Below are 19,270 nucleotides of genomic sequence, written 5' to 3'. Positions count from 1 at the left end.
GCATACTGATGTGCACTTCGGGGACCCCTTGCTGGCCCCCAGGGTGAAGGAGGGGGTGGGGGGTGCACATGGGGGGTACCTATGGTACCCCCCTGCATTTACATGCAGACAGCGGCAGGCACCGGGCGGTGCCTGCCGCTTTCTGCATGTAAATGCAATGCGTGCTTTTTTACCATTGCGACGGGTGCAGCTTGAAGCCGCACCCGCCGCAATGTTAAAAATAGAGGATGTGACCGCCAGGGTGGCGGTCACATCCTAATTGCACAGGAGGGAACGCCGCAGCCCATGTGGACGTTCCCTCCTCCTAAGGGGTCGCGGACGGACTCAAGTCCGTCCGCGATCCTAATGGGCTCCATAATACGGTGTACTGAATGCTCCCAAATGTTGCCTACAGTTCCCCAAATTCATGTACACACCAGCGCTGCCCATAGTACGAGTTAAACATGTGTAAAACCAGAAAGAGTAAGGAGAAGGTCTCCAGGACAGCGGGCCAGAGTGATGCAGTAACAGACACCCTGAACAAGTGAAAAGCGCGCCTCCCGCGTGAGTGTCCAACGCGGCTGTTTAATAAAGTTATCTCGAAAGAAAACGAGCCTGACAAAGTGCTCATGCTCATGAAACAACATAAGAATCTACGTAGGTAGCGTAGAGGGTTAAAAAACCTAACTGTGTCTAACAAGTGTCTGCACAGTAAAAATAGCTCGGAAAACTATATATAAAATGTATAAAAATATATATATATATAAAGTAGGCAAGTGCCTAATGATTTCACCGAATGATGCACATCGGCCATCTAATCCAAAATGCGCAGACAGTAAGAGGCAAAACTCGTGGCACATGGTGTCCACAGCTGACTGTTCCGGCAAGTGCCAGAGGGTCGGAAAAAAGAGGGGGAATACAAGGGGGGAAGTGGCAATCAAGGAGCGCACAACCAGTGAAAATGAGTCAAAAATCGTCCATGTGAATGCATTACCCCTGGCGGAAAGAGGACAAACACGGTGGGTGCAGGAACGTTCTGGTGCTCGTGAGGAAGGAGAAGAAGAAGGTGAGGAATCCCGTGCAGAGCGAGTGTTCATGACGTGGGCCCCTTCTCATCCTCCTGAAAATAAGATTAGAAAAGAACAAACAAGAATTAAAAACAAGATATGAAATAGCTTGTCATTAAATAACACGAATATATGTAAGCAACATGTGTACTAGGGCACAGAACTAACAATACAAAGGAATAGAAAATCATGAGGGACATATGTCAAAAAGCAAATTACTAATTCTTGAGGTGAATTGATAATTCTTCATCTTGTCTCAGCCCCCCGCCCCTTGTTTGGAAGTCTATGATCAACTTAGACCCCCTCTGTCTCAGCATGAGGACCCTATATCCTCCCCATTGCCACTTGTTCCAAAATTATGTAGCTGAGATCTCTCACATTAGAAAAATGTTGTTCCCTAAAGTGTCTTGCCACCGGGTATTAAGGGTCAAGTTCGTAATTGCCCTTTTGTGTTCAAGAATGCGCTTTTTTGCCATGCACGTGGTGCTCCCAATATACCACTTGCTACCGGTGCATATAATCGCAAAGATAACAAATGTTGAGCTACACGTGAGAAATTGAACAATGTTTCTTGTGATCCCATTATAGTTGACCTGTTTGCATGACCTACTATTGGCACAGGCTTTGCAGTGGCCACACAGAAAAAACCCTTCAAGGCCCTGTATGTTAGTGGGAGGGCATGAGGTGACATCACTATGGACCAGCATGTCCCTGATACTTCTGCCACGTCGATAAGTGTGACTGGGTCTTTCTGGGATATTGTCTCCAATGACCGTGTCAGTTTTGAGTACCCCACAGTTTTTTGTGATTATTTTCTTAATGGCCTGGGCATCAGAATTGTACGTTAGTATCAGTCTAGTAGTCTCACTTTTGTTCTGTCAGTGTCTTTTTCTGAGATGGTTTCAGCCCTTTCAACTTTATCGGCTCTCTCTTTGGCAGTTTTTAGAACCCAGTTAGGGTATCCCCTCTCTCTGAACCTGTCTAGGATGAAGTTGCTTTCCACGGAAAATGCAGAGGCAGTGTTACAATTCCGCTTGGCCCTCAGCAGTTCCCCAAATGGAATACTCCATTTGAGATTATCGGGGTGACTGCTGAGGGCATGCAGGATACTGTTACCCGCAGTAGCTTTGCGATGAAGGGAAGTGTGGACTTTGTTGTTCTTGATTTCCAATTTGACATCAAGGTACTCAATGCTGGTTTTGCTCTTAGTACGGCTGAGGACAATATTGCAGTCATTTTGGTTGAGTTTGGTGATGAAATTGTCCACTTCATCAGCCGTACCCTTCCACACAATGAATAGATGGTCGATGTAGCAAAGCCACATCAACACATTCAAAAAATCTTGCTGCAGAGTAGGATCAGCACGTATCTCTTCCTCCCAGCTCCCCAAAAACAAATTCGCAAAAATGGGAGAAAAGCATGAGCCCATGGCTGAACCATTAACTTGATGAAACAAGTTACAGTTGAACAAAAATATATTGTTATGTAAGCAATACTCCACCATATTGAGTATCATCTGGGTATGTTCACGGAACCTGATGTGTCAGTTCCTAAGAAAATGTCTGCATGCATCCAGGCCTTGTTGGTTATCAATAATGGTGTAGAGACTCTGCACATCAAGGGTGATTAGCAGAGAGTCTGTATCCCATTCCATGTTCTCTATTTTATTCAGGAAATCATTAGTATCCCTTACATAGCTGTCCAAAGTGATCACAAACTCCCTTTGGAAATGATCAATATATTTGGAGACGCACTCCTATACACTGCCACGTGATGATACTATGGGTCTCCCTGGTGGTCTGGTGGCATCCTTATATATCTTCGGTAAGAGTTAGAGGACAGGGAGAACCGGGTAATCACATTTGAGATAGTTGAACTCTTCCCATGTGAGAATCCCCTTCTCCTTCCATTCAAAAAGGAGATCCCATAAGGTGGTAATGCTCTCATTGTACCTTTCGAAATCAATGGATTTATAGAACATGTCATCAGACAATTGTCTGTTGGCTTCCTCTATGTAATGTTCTCTGTCAAGGATCACAATGTTCCCGAACATTCTCCCAAAATTCTTATATCTATTCATCAACATTCCGTACTACCCCGGAGCCTTCTTCTTCCACTCTTTCAATTTAGTCCGGCTAATCTGGGGGGGCAAACAGGCCCGACTGAAATTGACCACACTTATGCTGCCATACCGCGAGGGCGGCTTTGATGTCCCTAATTTTGAACAATACTATTACAGTGCCCAGGCACATTTCGCTGTATATTGGTTTCACCCCCTCCATATATGCCTCACCTCGCGGTTGAGGACGGATACATGGCGCCTGAATATATATACATGCCCTCTAGGGAGCGACAGGAAGACCCTTCCACAGTTGACTGCACAGTCCAGGCGTGGAATTGGTTAGCAAAAACTGAGGGTGTACAACTGATGTACTCCCCCAGTGTCCTTGTGCCACTGTCTATTGCTGTCTGTCACGGGTGAAAAATTTGCCAGCACCTGTTAGTTAGATTGAAGCTGGGGACGTGGGGAGACCTATATATTGCAGGGAAATTCCGCATGGCAGAACAGTTTTTGGGAGACCAGGAGTATTCCTTCATGGATATGTTTTTATACACGCGCCTGAGGCAAAGTGTACGTGCTCTGACTCCGGACTTCCCGCAGAAACCGGAAACGTTTACGTCATTACATTTAATGTTGCAACCGGAAGCACCCAAACATGTCATCTCCATGCTATACAAAAGGGTGCGTAGCGCACCCTCCACTCACTCTGTCCGAGCTCGCCGGGAGAGGGATACAGACTTAGACAGTCCCCTAACGGACGAGCAGTGGGAGATGGCCTGCCTTCAAACAGACGCCATATCCAGTAACTGTCGACTGCGATTGGTACACTATACATTTTTGCACCGACTCTATCACACCCCCGGGCGCCTTTATAAGATTCACCTTAGAGAAGATGACAAATGTTTGCGATGTGGACAAGGGGAGGCGGATTTTATGCACTTGGCCTGGAGGTGCCCTTGTGTTGCTTCTTTCTGGGAGGAGGTATTCACGGGGTTAACCAGCATGGCTGGCCAACCTTTGACACTGACACCTTTGAGAGCCCTATTGGGATTGACAGGGGACATACGCACAACACACAAGCAGTTCCTTGCCATGGGTATTCTACTAGCGCGTAGACAGGTGGTTTGCAGATGGGGCAGGGGGAGAGCCCCTAAGTTTAAGGATTGGCTCCACGATATGTCCACCTGGCAGGAGTACCTACATGTGTATTCAGAACAACTACCGCTGCGGTCGAGGCCCCGGGACGTCTGGGGGCCCTTACCGGCTTATTTATTGCGGCAGGAGAGTAATGAGGAGGGAGCAGAGGGCGGGCCGCAGGGGAATGAATGAGATGCAGTGAGAGACTGGAGGGCAATTGAAGAGTGAATGGGCACAGAGATACCAAGGAGGAGGGTCATGGGGTGAGAGGACTGTAGACCCTAGTATGCTGTTGGCCGAGGAAACCAGGATAATGTCTCGCTAAGGGGGTGGACTTTCTGACCTTGCATTTGATATAGTCGACCTGTTGAACTGAGCTCTATCTAGTGTGCTGGTGGGGTGGGGGGACTTAGGGGTAGACAGGGACGATGTTGGAGCTGGGGGATTGAGGGGGGGCTGTTTTATCTCTGATATATGATTGTAAGTTACAAGCTGCTGTAGGGCAGATGGCTCTAAACGACTCTGTATCACTTTATCCGGTGTATAATAAAGGTTTTTGAAGTTTAAAAAAAAAAAAAAAGGATCACAATGTTCCCCCCCTTATCGGCTGGACGGATGACAATCCGGTCATCCTCCATGAGGGATTTGATGGCTTGTCTGTGTAAATGTCATGTTGTGATCTCCCTTATGTTTGAACTTATGTTGTTTGTGCCTAAACTCAATGAGACCTTTGTTAACACACTCCTGAAAGGTGTCTATACTGTCGTGTGGAAGAATAGGAATAAAACTAGATATTGGTTTAAAGTTCGTATCTGCAGCCACATCAGCGCAGATGTCAAGTTCTGAAAGAAGTTGTGTTGCACTTATGGATGCACCCCCTCCTTCCTCCACATTGCCCGATTCCATCACAGTGCCCAAAATTTCAGTGTCTCCAATGTCAAAGTCATATACATTAGACATATCACAGACATTTTCAAACATGGTATCAGCACTGCCTTTTAACTTATGCCATTTCTTGAGTTTTAACTTACGAATGTACTTAAAAAGGTCAATGCGATTGTCAGTGTACTTTGAGGGGTAGGATGGGTAGAAAGAAAGGCCTAGGCATAGGGTTCTTATCTCAGTCCTGGTCATTTTTCTTTTAGACAAGATAATAATAGTCATGTTCACCATTTTATCATCCATTAATATGCCCGTCTGGCGCATCCTCTGCTGGTTCCCAAAGCGCCACGTCCCTTGCCTCTTTTGCCACCGTTGCCTGATTCTCGTTCTTCGGTTTCTGCGTTGTCTCTTCCACGACCTCTCCCTCGTTCTCTCTGTCCCTGTGTTTTGGGAAGCGGTGTCTCCCTCGTTGTTTGGCGACCCCTCCTTAGGGAACGATACTCGTCTAAAAAAGACAGTTGTTTTTTGCTGGTTTTAGTAAGTGTCTCATTAAGCACAGAGACGTCAGATTCACTTTCACTCGTCGTCATTCCCTCGTTAGCAGGATTGGTTTTAGAATCATCCAAGGATAAGTTGTCAGAGCCGTCATTTTTGTATAAATAGTCATTACACATCAATTTAAAAAAATCTAGAGTCGTTTATCAGAAAGTCCATTATCTGGGCTATCTGTTAGGGAATGGACTTATTGAACCACAACATGACAAAATAAAAGCCATCAGTGATACACCATTTCCTACGACAAAAAAAGGGGTCAGGGCATTCCTAGGGTTGCTGGGATACTACTGTTGATTCATTCCCCATTACTCCCAGATAGCCTCACCTTTGTCAGATCTTCTCAAGAAGGGATTAAGGGAACAAGATCTCCTGTCGCCTCCCTTACAGGCCCTCCAGGCTTTTCATGAGTTAAAACAAACCATTACGACCTATCATCCTCCAAACTGATGCTTCCGACACAGGTCTGGGTCAAGAGACAGAGGAGGGGGTTGAACGACCGGTAGCCTTCATAAGCCGCAAACTATTGCCACGCGAAAAACTACCCTACTATAGAGAAAGAAAGCTTGGCGGTTAAGTGTGCAGTGGAGAAATTTGGGTATTACCTTGAGGGAACCCCTTTTCTTTTGTATACAGATCATGCCCCCCTTCAATGGTTATGCCGCAGCAAAGGGAATAACACCCGGGTCCTCAGGTGGTTCCTTTCTCTACAACCTTACTCCTTGAAGCCCGACACCGAAAGGGCAGTTGTAATGCAAATGCTGATTTTTTTACCTTGTGTCTGTCAGTCCCCCGAACGTGAACTGTCCTGGGGAGGGATGTGTGGCAATGGGCCCACCCACAAACTGGTAAGAGAAGAGGGTGATCAGTTACCGCTTTACGTATCTCCTGTCCTTTGCTTTCAGTCACCATGGGATACACCGAGTCCGGACTGTAGTGGTCCCTTTAACCCAGGTACTTCCCACTTCCTGGAGAAACAGACGCCTCACGTGATCGGATCACATGCGCCTATGAGATCTCAGTCAGAGGAGGAAGCGCCCTTTTTAAAAGACGACTAGAGCAAAAAGAGAGTTGCCTACTGGAACCACGAAAGCTGGGAGTGGAGGAAGAATCCGAGCTCCAGCATCCCCGACCAGAAGGGAGATGCTTCCAGCATTCGGACGCAAGACGACGAGACACCGAGGATCCAACGGAGCGGACCAGGAGGAAACCATGGAAGGGAGCCGGTCCTGATCCAGTACTGCGAAAACGCCTGCCACGCTCCTGAGGTATATGCTCGAGTTTGGGGTTGGTTCCGAAAGGGGTCTCCCGCAGTTAACCAAGTCACTTCTCCTGGGGAGGGAGGAGAACCCTGAAAACCTGATCCCTTAGGCGAGACGTGTTATTTTCTTTTGTTACTTTGCTAAACACATCTAATTTCTTACGGTCCGTTACTGGTGATGGTTCGGGTGTTTCCCTCACTCCTTTTCCCCATGCACAATCAATGATCGAGAGTCCTGAGTGACGTATATGTCCTTTGTGTTTTATTTTCTCCTTTTTCCGGTATCCCACTTCTAACAAATGGGAGCTGAGGACGATATAACAAATCCCATCCTGACGACTAAGATACAAATCTCATCCTGACGACAAGGAAATAAACCAAAAAACAAGACTTGTTTTTCGTTTATATTTGTTGATAGCCAAGAAAGATGGAATAAAAGTCTTTCGGTGTAGCACTCTGTGTGTGTGTTTCCGGTTGTTAACCCACAATTTGCATAAGAGTTATTTATCTTTTGGCATTTTGATCTTAATGCACTGAACATCATTACAGGAAATAGTTATAACTACAAAGTCCCAATAGAAGTCTCCAAAAAGAAGAATAAAGAGACTGCCTCTTTCATGCCCTTTCTTTACCCTCTGTGTGGGAACATCAGTTACTTAATAGCAGTCCGTATTAAATTTGGTTATAGACCATGTCTCTTGGAGGCAGATGATTGAGTGATTTAAATTTGCTAGCATGGTGAGTTTATCATCTCAAAGCCCCCCCCCCCCCCCAAGTTCCAAGAAACTATCACCAAATGATTGCTAAAAGGGGAGCTTGAAAGCATTATTCGATTTGTTAGGTCTCGCGACCTATCGATGCGCGCAAGCGCATCGAGCGGAGCGAGAATTCAAGTGCTCGAAATCCTCGTCAAACCAAGGGCTTCTTGCGCTGCGGTTTTCATTAAGTTCACGTGAATCACGTGACCAAACAAGCACGCGCATCAGCCTCCCTCCCTCCTAATTGCATTTTGTTTTTTAAGGCCGCACAGCACATCAAAGGGCTTCGCCCAGCGTGCGCTGTGCGGCTTCTCCTCCCCTAATTATGCATGGCTGGCCGTTGGCCGGCCGTACTTTCAGTTTCCCGGCCGCTCTTGTTTTTGGTTACATCTGACTCTTAATGCGTTCCTCTCAAACAGTTCTGAGTGTTTCATTTGACGTCACAGCTGACAGAGCTTTCTTTTACCCCATAAGTCTGTATATCTCACTTGTGCATAAAATCCCCGAATGGTCCGTCCACGTTCCTCCTGCCAAATTCGGTTTGTGTCTTCAAACAGTTCTGAGTGTTTCATTTGACGTCACAGCTGACAGAGCTTTCTTTTACCCCATAAGCCTGTATATCTCACTTGTGCATAAAATCCCCGAATGGTCCGTCCACGTTCCTCCTGCCAAATTCGGTTTGTGTCTTCAAACAGTTCTGAGTGTTTCATTTGACGTCATAGCTGACAGAGCTTTCTTTTACCCCATATGTCTGTGAGTCAGACAGTCAGTCAAAGGGTGCATCTTGCTTAACAGGCCGGGCTGCACGCATGTCTCGCTCTTGCCTCATCAAAGGCTTCCGCTGCCCCGCCCCCCGCCCTCACTTATTCACGGCCACAGGCCGTGACTTCAAAGGGTGCATCTTGCTTAACAGTCAGTCTCCTGCCAAATTCGGTTTGTGTCTTTTCTCAACATACAGAGAGCCCTGTGTTTGGCTCGCATCACACCTCAGAGCTTCTGCAAACAGCTTGCAAGCACACTCAAATGGAAGGATCATTGTAGCATCTATTATTTACAGCCTCGTGGGACACTTGTGTTAATTGCTTATTTAATTTAGGTGTATTATTGTAAAAGGCATTTTGGCTCTTGGAGAGTTACAGGATCGAGTGAACAAATGTTGCTGCGTCAAAACAAGCGGGGGGAGGAGGTTCACAGAACAGGCACCCTCCAAAGGCTCTGATAATCAGGAAACAAACAAGCACTGGCGTTGCCAATAGGTCTCGCATTAGGAAAGTTTATGTCATTTACAATACCAATAGGTTAAACTTTCCTAATGCGAGACCTATTGGCAACGCCAGTGCTTGTTTTTGTTTAGCATCCCGTAAAGCCAGGACCAAGAAACGTCATTTTTAAATTAAATGACTGCTTATTATTATTTCAAATTCGTATGCCTTCTTTATCAGTTTGTCTACATATTGTCTTCACTGTCATAAGCAAGAATGGGAGAATGCATAGAAATTGGTTCCCTACCAAAACCTTGGCTTGGACTCCTTTACGAAATGGATGAGTGGCTTATACCACATTCATCAACACCATTTTTATGCAGAATATCACTGTCCTGTAAAACAATCAATAGAATCAAGTTAGGCCAAATTTCTACTCACACAGTTAACAAGTTGTGCTTCTTAGGGAAAGCAACCAGTTTAATTTCAAGCTAAGAAATAGAATGCAATTTTGGATATTTGTGGAGTAAGGTTAACATTGTTTGCCTATTTAAGGGATTATTAACATTTGATGAAGAGATTGGAGAGAAATGGATATATCTTATGCCTTTGATAGCTCATTTTTTAAAACTAATTATTGGCTCTACACCAATGGTTGAGGACCTCCAAACATTGCTTGCAGACCGGTGAATTCAGGAGCATTCAGACTTAACACAATACACAACTAATACCTTTAATACATCTAATTTTGAGGATAACTCTGGGACTTCAGGTACTTCTGAGAGTAACATTTTGTAAAGAGTATACAGTTCCCTTCACTTCTTTGTTTTTTTCTGTTTGATTTTGTTTTACCTGTTCAAGTGTTGCCTGCCTTTTTTGGGGGATTCCATTCTGGCTCAATACTTGCATCAGCTGGCAAGACACTTTGTTCTCTTATATTAGTACATTTCTTTATTATCGGGAGTGGGCCATTTTGGCTTTTTGGAGATTTTAAAATTGTGGTTTGAATTTAAAGGTTGGGGTCAGAATTGGATTATGCTTTCTCCAAGAGTTTTAGGATTGATTTGAGTATTCTTAGTAAGGCTTGGATAGCTTCAGAGAGATTGACGTAGTCTCCAGAAGGATGAAAAGAAGTCATTAGAGGAAAGTCAAGCAAGCGTGAGTAATCCTCTGCGGACTCGGTCTGTTGCTCCGCATGATGTTAAAGAGCTCTAAAGTCTCTTTTGCAGTTTTATTCCTATTCATACAAATTAACCGGCTCATATCTAAGTTAGGAAGAGTGAAGTCCACAATGGGCACATTTGATGATTTAACCTCTGTGACAGAAAGCTGACCAGATTTATTAACTAGAGAGCGTGGGCTGTTCGCTCCAGCATCCGGGGGAGCATTTGATGGAGAGGCATTCTTGTTTTACACTGAGAGGTCAATGTCTTGAAAGTCAGCATTTATTATATTGTTATTTTTAGGTCTTTTGTTTTCAATTCCTGGTTCTCCAAGTGATAATTTGGTAAAAATAATTGGGTGTAGATGAAAGTTCTTCTAGCGAGCCAATGTGTAGAAATTCTTTCCTCCCACCTATAACTATTTGCATTCCTCCTTGCCTCTTCATCAAGATGGTGTGGCTTCTTAGTTTTTTATTGTCTTGATTAGTACGTGTGTATGAATGTGGTACTTGTCCTTAAGACCGAGAATCAGGATATGAGATGAATCAAACCAATTAGTACTTGCTGACAAGATGAATCTTTCAAAGATTGCAATTTAAGCTTTTGCTTATAATTTAGAGATAATACATGGAAAAATTCACAGAACCCGAAACCAAAGTTAACACAGAGTTCACACAACAACTCGCCTCTCCTGATAGACCTGCGATCACCACCTCCACCCACAACCCGGAAGAAAAGATTGTGTTTGAGGATTAGATATTCAGCAGCTTGAGATACATTCCCACAGGCTTTCAGCAAATTCCCTCCCTTTCTGTCAATGAGGACTATATAATGAATGTTGCGCCTTAAGAAATTCTTCTGGAAAGTCACAGAGATGTTGTGCACCGACCCTGGCTGACCAGGGCAGGGACACACCGTACAACTGGCTGTGGCCACTTACCCTAGTAAAGGGCAATGCAAACGTGCACCAGAGTGTGCCCAAAATCCCTGGCGTGCCGCGCACATCTTTCTCTCAAAAGCCCGCCACAACTCAACCTCGGCAAGACTCGTGTGAGAGGGCTGCAGACTGTGAGCCTCAGTGCACCCCACCATGAGTGTGAGAAAGCCAGAGACCATCCTGGGGAAGCACAGCTAGGTGGAGGAGCACCTTCCGGCTGGAGTGGAACAAGGCACTCCTATACACCTTTCTCCTCTACGCCTCCTGTCCCGAGTTTTGAAGAAGATCAAGAACAATCCGGTCTAAGTCATCTTCATGTCCCAGGACTCAGGCACGAGAGTGTGGCTCCTGCAACTCCTGGCATGAGCATTGGTCCACCAACTAGGCCACCACTTCTAAAGGACCTCCTGTCTCAGTAGTAGGGTTCCCCACCCAATTTGCTCTTCCATGTTTGGAGACTTGAGTGCAGCAAATGACAGCATTGCATTTGCCACCTGAAGTGTTGGATTTAATTCACGCTGACTCATACTCCTTCATGAAATTCATCTATGCTGAGCTTTGGGACAAATTCGTCACTTGATGTGGTGCCTGGGACGCTGACTCCTTGCAGACCAAACCGTCAAATGTCCTTTTATTTGATTTGTCTTTAGGCCAGCAAGACCTTGCAGTGGGCTCTATAAAAGGATATTCTCAGCTTTTCCTTTGCCGTTTGCCTGACCAACCATTCTTGTTTAAATGATCTATTATGATGAGGTTTATTAAAGGTTTGATGCACATATTGTGTGTTCACTAGGGCTACTTACTTGCTGGGGAACCGTAGCGCTGACTCTTTCCCCGAGTGTGTCACTCTGGCTGGGTCCGTCCGTGCGAGCGGACCCGCCATCTTGGGAGGGGTAGTTGCTCTGTTCTAGTGTTCTGGCGCTAGCTATTTCCTGGTTCTCCTGACTTCCCGGGGACATAAATTCACCTATGGCGCGAGCGCGCATCACTTAATTGGCGGCTCAAGGGTGGTAGTGTGCGCATGCAGGGCTCTGCTTGCGCAGTCATACGCCCGTTTTTACAAAAAATGTTTACAAAAATTGTAACTTTGTTTATTTTATTGTGTGCTCACTAGGGCTACTTACTTGCTGGGGAACCGTAGCGCTGACTCTTTCCCCGAGTGTGTCACTCTGGCTGGGTCCGTCCGTGCGAGCGGACCCGCCATCTTGGGAGGGGTAGTTGCTCCATTCTAGTGTTCTGGCGCTAGCTACTTCCTGGTTCCCCTGACTTCCCGGGGACATTCACCTATGGCACGAACACGCAGTGGGCGCGCCAAAGGCAAGCCCGTCTGCGCCCGTCAGCTCCAAGGAAGCGCTCAGCGCCAGCCACGCTGGTTGTTTGGAATCTAATGGAGGGACTTCGGGGGACATAGGCAGATACTCAAGGCAGATGCTTCTTGACTTAGGTGAGTCGGCTATTAACAGAGGGGTCTTACATTTTTCTGACTCAGCACTACCCCTCGGGGACTTTCTTGATAACGGCCTCCTAATATGCGGCCTCCTTAATGTTAGCTCTCTTCCTAAACATAGCGTCGAGATTCAGCTTTTGCTGGAATCACATGAGCTCGATGTCCTATTTATGACTAAAACTTGGACCCGGGCGGAATGTGAGGTTTACATTGGTTGGGCCTGTCCGCCAGCATATAAAATTCACCATCAACCTAGAGAAAAGGGGAAAGGTGGGGGAGTTGGAATAATCTATAAAGATACGTTGGTGGTTGGAACCATTGACATTGACCGGGTCAATAGTGTGGAACTCTGTGGCATTTCCTTAAAAAATGAGACGGGTCTTATATGTACTGTGATTGTGTGCTACAGGCCTCCAGCGCCGTTCTGTATTTCACAGCAGCAATTATTATTGGACACCCTATCTAATATGACAGCTACTCACCATAAACTTATAGTTTTAGGGGACTTCAATTTATGGTTGAATGGACCACTGGATTCTGGCTTTTATAATCTTACTCACTCTTGCGAAGGGCTCGGTCTTTTTCAGCATGTTTCCTCAGCCACGCACAAAGCCGGACACATACTTGACCTAATTTTCTCAGAACCTCTCCTTTTACAGATTGGTAATATTCTTCCTATGGATTGGACCGACCATTCTTTGGTCACATTTTTTGTGAGAGTGTCAACTGTCCAGAATCTGGCACCTCGATCCAAAATTGACTATGTTAGTAGGAATTGGAAGGCTCTTGCCCGTACAAGAAGTCTTGGCTCGGTGTTCAAGGTGGGAGATTGTTTTTCTGTAAACAGACGAGTTGAGGAGAATTATGACTCCATTTGTTCTGTAATTACCTCGACCTTGGATCTTCAGGCCCCGCTAGAAAAGCATAGTAGCAAGGGTAAGTCCTCTGCTCCTTGGTTTACTGACCTCTTGAAGAACCTGCAATTAGCAAGTAAACCGGCAGAGAGGAAATGGAGGCGAGGATATAAGGAGGCAGATACATTTCTGTGGATTGCGGAATACAAAACTGAGATCAGAAGCTCTAAGGCACAATACTTTTCTCAGTTAACATGTAAAAGCTCTAATAGCACTAGAAGTATTTTTACCATTCTGAAAAGCATTACTAAACCGGAGTGTTCTAGGAAGGTGATAACTCCCTCACAGGTAGTCTGTGAGAACCTGGCGGGATTTTTTCTAGAGAAGATCCAGCGGATCATCGATGACCTTAAAGATGGGCAAACAGATGCTGGGAATTTCTCAGTGGAGGATACCAGCACAGCTGGTTGCTTGCTGAGTGAGGCAAAGATTAAGGGGATGGGATCTATGTATCAGGATGTAAACTGTCTATTGCAGTTTCAGCCTTTATCCTCAGAGGAGTTTAGTAAATTGGCACAGGGTATCTACTCTGGATCACCTTTAGATCCCCTCCCACATAGGATCTGGAAAGAATATGGGGAGGAATTGTTTCCTACTCTCCGCCTCATTTGCAATCAGTCTTTAACTACCGGTGTGGTTCCCACCAAATGGAAACACGCCCTGGTGTCTCCTCTGCTGAAAAAACCATCCTTAGACCCGGAATGTGCAAAAAACTATAGGCCCATTTCTTTGCTACCTTTCCCCTCAAACATTGTAGAACGTACTGTTAGCACTGCTCTCTCTGCATATTTGGAACAAGCTAATGTACTGGAGGAGGCACAATTCGGCTTTCGACCGGCGCACGGGACCGAGTCAGCACTGGTGACTGTCATGGACGAGCTTCGGAGGCGGACAGACAGGAGTCAGGCAGTGGCATTGGTCCTGCTTGACCTGTCTGCCGCCTTCGATACTGTAGATCATAAGCTCCTACTGGATAGACTGAGTGGGGTCGGAGTGAGGGGTTGCGCCTTACAGTGGTTCCGCTCCTTTCTGCAAGACAGACAGCAGGCGGTGTCTCTCCCCCCATTTCAGTCTGCTTTCTCAGATATACAGCATGGTGTGCCTCAGGGCTCATCAATCAGCCCTACTTTGTTTAATGTTTATTTAAGACCTTTAATTGATGTTATTAAAGCACATAACATTAGCATAGTAAATTATGCAGATGATACTCAGCTGATCCTATCTATGGAGGGTGAGAACGCGACCACTGGCGAGGTATTTCACGAGTGCCTTCGGGATACAGCCTCCTGGTTACGAAAAAACTCATTGCAATTCAATGCTGGAAAGACAGAGGTGATTTACTGTGCAGCATCTAAGATTCCTCCCCCTTTCCTGACAATTTCTGGCTCCGGAAACGCCAATGACAATACAGCCAGTGCAAACAGCTCGGAACCTGGGCTTTATATTTGACAATAGACTTACGTTAGAAGCTCAGGTAACTAAGACGACGGCTTCTTGTTTTGCAATTATCCGGTCTCTTCGAAAAAAAATTCCTTTACTCCCTTTTCAGGCTCGGGCTCAAGTTGCACGATGCACAATACTTAGCAGACTCAATTACTGCAATGCCCTTCTGCTAAACTCTCCGGAATTTGTACTGGATAGACTGCAGAGAATCCAGTCAGCAGCTGCCAAACTAGTACTGGGTCTTCCTAGAAGAGCCTCGACATTTGCAGCCCTAGCAACACTCCATTGGCTTCCCTTGAGACAGAGAGTACAATTTAAATCTCTCTGTCTGGTTTTTAAGGCTCTTCATGAGACCGGTCCCCTTTCCCCGCGTAAAAAATTTGATTGGTACACTCCCTCTAGAAGTCTTCGCTCCTCCTCGGCAAGACTGGTGAGGATACCTAAATTTAGAAGAGTTAGAATGGGAGGTAGACTGTTTGAAGTGGCTGCGGCTAAGCTCTGGAATAGTCTGCCCTGTGAAATCAGACAAATTCAGGAGCTACTCCCATTCAGAAAAGCCATTAAGACCTGGCTATTTCCTACACTCTAGTTGTCGCCACACTGCACACACTACCTTCCTTGAGCTGTTCAGCGCCAGGATGCCTGCTAGGCGATAGTGCGCTTTATAAGTTCCATAAATAAAAAATAAATAAATAAATATTACCTGAAAAGTGTGTGATGCCCTGGTAGGCGCGTCCTGACATTCCTCATGTGTACGCCCTTCAACCCTATGCATAGCTGCTCACTGCATCTCATGACTCTGAAAACTGTCTTCCTCTTTGCGATTACATTAGCTTGTTGCATGAGTGAATTGTAGGCACTTGAAATGCAACTTCCCTATACCTCCTTTCCAGACAAATTGTTGATGAGGATCAAATAGGTTTCTTACCAAAAGTTGTGACTCTATTCCACATTGGGCCTTTGAACACTACCAATGTTCTTTGATACCCCTCGCCCCCCACAGCAATCCAAAGAGGAGGAGATGCTCCATCGGCGGGACCGAAGAAGGCTTTGTTCTTCTAGATTGATTGTATGAAGCACCATTGGGTGAACAATCAACTCTTTGTGAAGTGTTCAAGAGCAAAGAAAGGGAAACTTGAGCAGAAGAGATCTCTGTCTAAGTGGAAAGTCCTTTGCATCGAAATCAGCTACAAAAGGGCCAACACGCAGTTCCCAGAAGATCTGAGAGCCTATACAACTAGGGATGAGGCCACTACTGTTGCATTGGCAGGGGGGTACCAGTTCCAGATGTCTGCTCAGCTGCAATATGGCTGTAAATAGGTTCACAAAGTACTACTGCCTTGACAGCGAGGTCAGGTCAGGTTCTCCCACCATCCATCGCTACTACACCAACTCCCTCCTCGCACTCAATACCAGAAGACCCAGAGACTGCCGACAGACCTCGCCTAACAAGACCCATGGCCTGTTCTCCTGCCTCCACTGCCGCCAGACCTTCACCACAACCCCAGCTTCCAGCACTGCCGACACCAGCAATGGTGACACCCTCAGATGCATCCTCCTCAACGTATGCTCCGTACACAAGCATGCCATGGAAATCTGGAACCTACTCAACTCCCTCTTGCCCGACATCGCCTTCCTCACGGAGACGTGGACCAATGCCTCTTCCGCCCCAACATCAACATCGCCATCCCGGATGGATACAGGATTCAGAGGAAAGACCGCCCCAATCACCCCGGGAGGGGGCCTCGCCATCGCCCTCAAGAGCACCCTCCACCTCGTCACCTCCAGTGAAACCTTCCCCTCCGCCGAACACCTGCACTTCCAGATCCAGACCACCCCCAACGTCACACTCCGAGGAACCCTCGTCTACAGACCTCCCGGCCATCGGAAACCCTTCGCCACCGCCATCACCGACTTTATGGTGCCCCACGCCATCGCATCAACAAGCTACATACTCATTGGAGACTTAAACTTCCACCTCGACAACCCCAGCGACCCCAACTCCACCATCCTTCGTGACAGCCTCGCTAACATCGGACTTAAACAAATCGTCATCACACCGACCCATAGAGCCGGACGTACCCTCGACCCCATCTTCGCTACAGGAAACAGCGTCCGCTTCAGCCACACAACACAACCACCATGGACTGGCCACCACTGCGTACATTTCACCATCGACAAACCCATGGCACCCAAGCCAGCCTCATGCCCTCCACGAAGGAACTGGAGCAAGGTCACCGATGAGCAACTTAACTCCACCCTCACCCGTGACAACCACACCTGGTCACCCGACACAAACATCACAGCCAGAGAACTCCACATTAGGCTTTCAAGCTGCGCAGATGAGCTCACCCCAGGAAAGCCGCCTGGTACACCACCGCCCTCCAAGAGCCAGGAGCTCCTGCAGACGCCTGGAAAAGAACTAGAGAAACTCCAAAACAACCAAAAACGACTCCACCTACTCCACGCCATGATGGACTACCACAACCAAATCAGAACCACTAAGAGGAACTTCATCCACAACAAAATCCTCGCCAACTCCAGAGAACTCTTCAGTGTCATTTAGGAGTTCACCAACCCACGCTGCGAAGCCACAGACATCACCCCGTCCCAAGACCTCTGCAACAAGCTTGGAACCTACTTCCACCTCAAGATCAAAACCCTCTACGACAACTTTGTCGACCATCCTCCAGATGACACAGCCACCACCCCCAAGAACACCAGTCAACCCACCGTCTCCAACTGGACACCAATCACGACCGAAGACACTGCCTCAACCATGAAAGGCATCCACTCGAGGGCCCCCACCGACACCTGCCCTCCTCAAATCTACCACAGAACCGCAGCAGCCATCGCACCCGGACTACAATGGACCATCAACACCACCTTCAAAACAGGCACTTTCCCAGACGACTGGAAGCGTGCAGAAGTCAGACCCCTACTCAAGAAACCCACTGCTGACCCCACCGACCTCAACAACTACCAACCCATCTCACTCCTCCCCTTTGCAGCCAAAGTGGCAAAGAAAACAGCCAACAGGGAACTTACACGAGTCATCGAAGAGAAAGTCATCCTCGACCCATCCTATCCGGATTCCGAAGCTACCACAGCATTGAGACCGCCCTACTTGCTGCCACTGACGACATCGGCACCCTCCTGGACCAAGGCCACTCTGCAGCCCTCATCCTACCCGACCTGTCAACAGCCTTCGACACCGTCTCTCACCGCACACTAGTCGCCAGACTGCACGACGCCGGCATAAGAGGAACAGACCTGGATTGGATACGATGTTTCCTCACCGGAAGAAGCCAGAGAATCAGAGGGGTCATCACTGAGCCTGACTCTCTTCAACATCTACATGGCCCCCCTCGCAGCCATCGTCCGTCAACACGGCCTCAACATCATAGCCTACGCCGACGAATCCCAGCTCATCCTCTTACTCACCCGAGACTCCACCTACGCCAAACTCAATTTACAGAAAGGAATGCAAGACATAGCAGTCTGGATGACCAACAGCTGACTTAAACTCAACACCGAGAAGACAGAAGTCTTTGTCCTTGGAACCACCCCGTCGGCATTGGGACAACATTTGGTGGCCAACCGCCTTTAGAAGCCCGCCTATCTCCTCAGACCATGGCAAGAACCTCGCCATCATACTCGACTCATAAATCACCATGAACCGCCAAGTCAACGCCGTCACAGCCCGCTGCTTCAACACCCACTGCATACTCCGCAAGACCTTCAAATATATCCCCTCTGAATCAAGGAAGACAGTCACCCACGCACTCATCACCAGCAGACTAGACTATGGAAACGCCCTCACGCTGGCATCAACAAATCGCTACTCTGCAAACTCCAGACTATAGAGAACACTTCCGCCAGACTCGTCCTCTGCATCTCCCGGCAAGAACATATCAGCCAACACCTGTGAAAGCTCCACTGGCTCCCCATGGAGAAAAAGAGTCACCTTTAAAATCCTCACTCACGCCTATAAATGCCTACACAACAATGGACCCAAATAATCAACGACAGAAACAACTTCCACGTACCCAAAAAAAACCTCCGATCTTCCAACTTCGCACTGGCCGAAACCCCGCACATCCACAGAGCCAGAGCAGGCTGAAGATCCTTCTCTCACATGGCAGCCAAGACCTGGAACGAGCTACCGGCAGATATCAGACACACTCCCTCCCTGAACACCTTCAGGAAGACCCTCAAGACCTGGCTCTTCGGCTAAACGGACCTGCGGACTCCCCTCTCCCAGCGCCTTGAGACCCTACAGGGTGGGTAGGGCGATTATAATCCCCTGATTGATTGATTGAGGCGGGAAGAACACTTCACCTCCTCTGTTCAGGAAGACTTTCTGGTCTCAGCTCATTCCACAAGCCTTCCACCTTGGGGGAGGTACTGCTGTGGTGTCTTTTCTAATGTGAGGACTCTGCCACTAGAAGTATGCATCAGGAAAA

General features: G+C 47.1%; 1 protein-coding gene across 8 annotated transcripts in view; it reads left to right on the top strand.

The window, feature by feature from the left end:
- Positions 1 to 19,270, top strand: part of FBXO47 (F-box protein 47) — a 1,641,665-nt gene that overhangs the window by 222,125 nt on the left and 1,400,270 nt on the right. The gene's annotated exons all lie outside the window — the stretch shown is intronic.

Source organism: Lissotriton helveticus, chromosome 5_1 (genome assembly GCF_964261635.1).
Source record: "Lissotriton helveticus chromosome 5_1, aLisHel1.1, whole genome shotgun sequence".
Taxonomy (NCBI): domain Eukaryota; kingdom Metazoa; phylum Chordata; class Amphibia; order Caudata; family Salamandridae; genus Lissotriton; species Lissotriton helveticus.
This window is presented reverse-complemented; position numbering and strand designations above follow the sequence as displayed.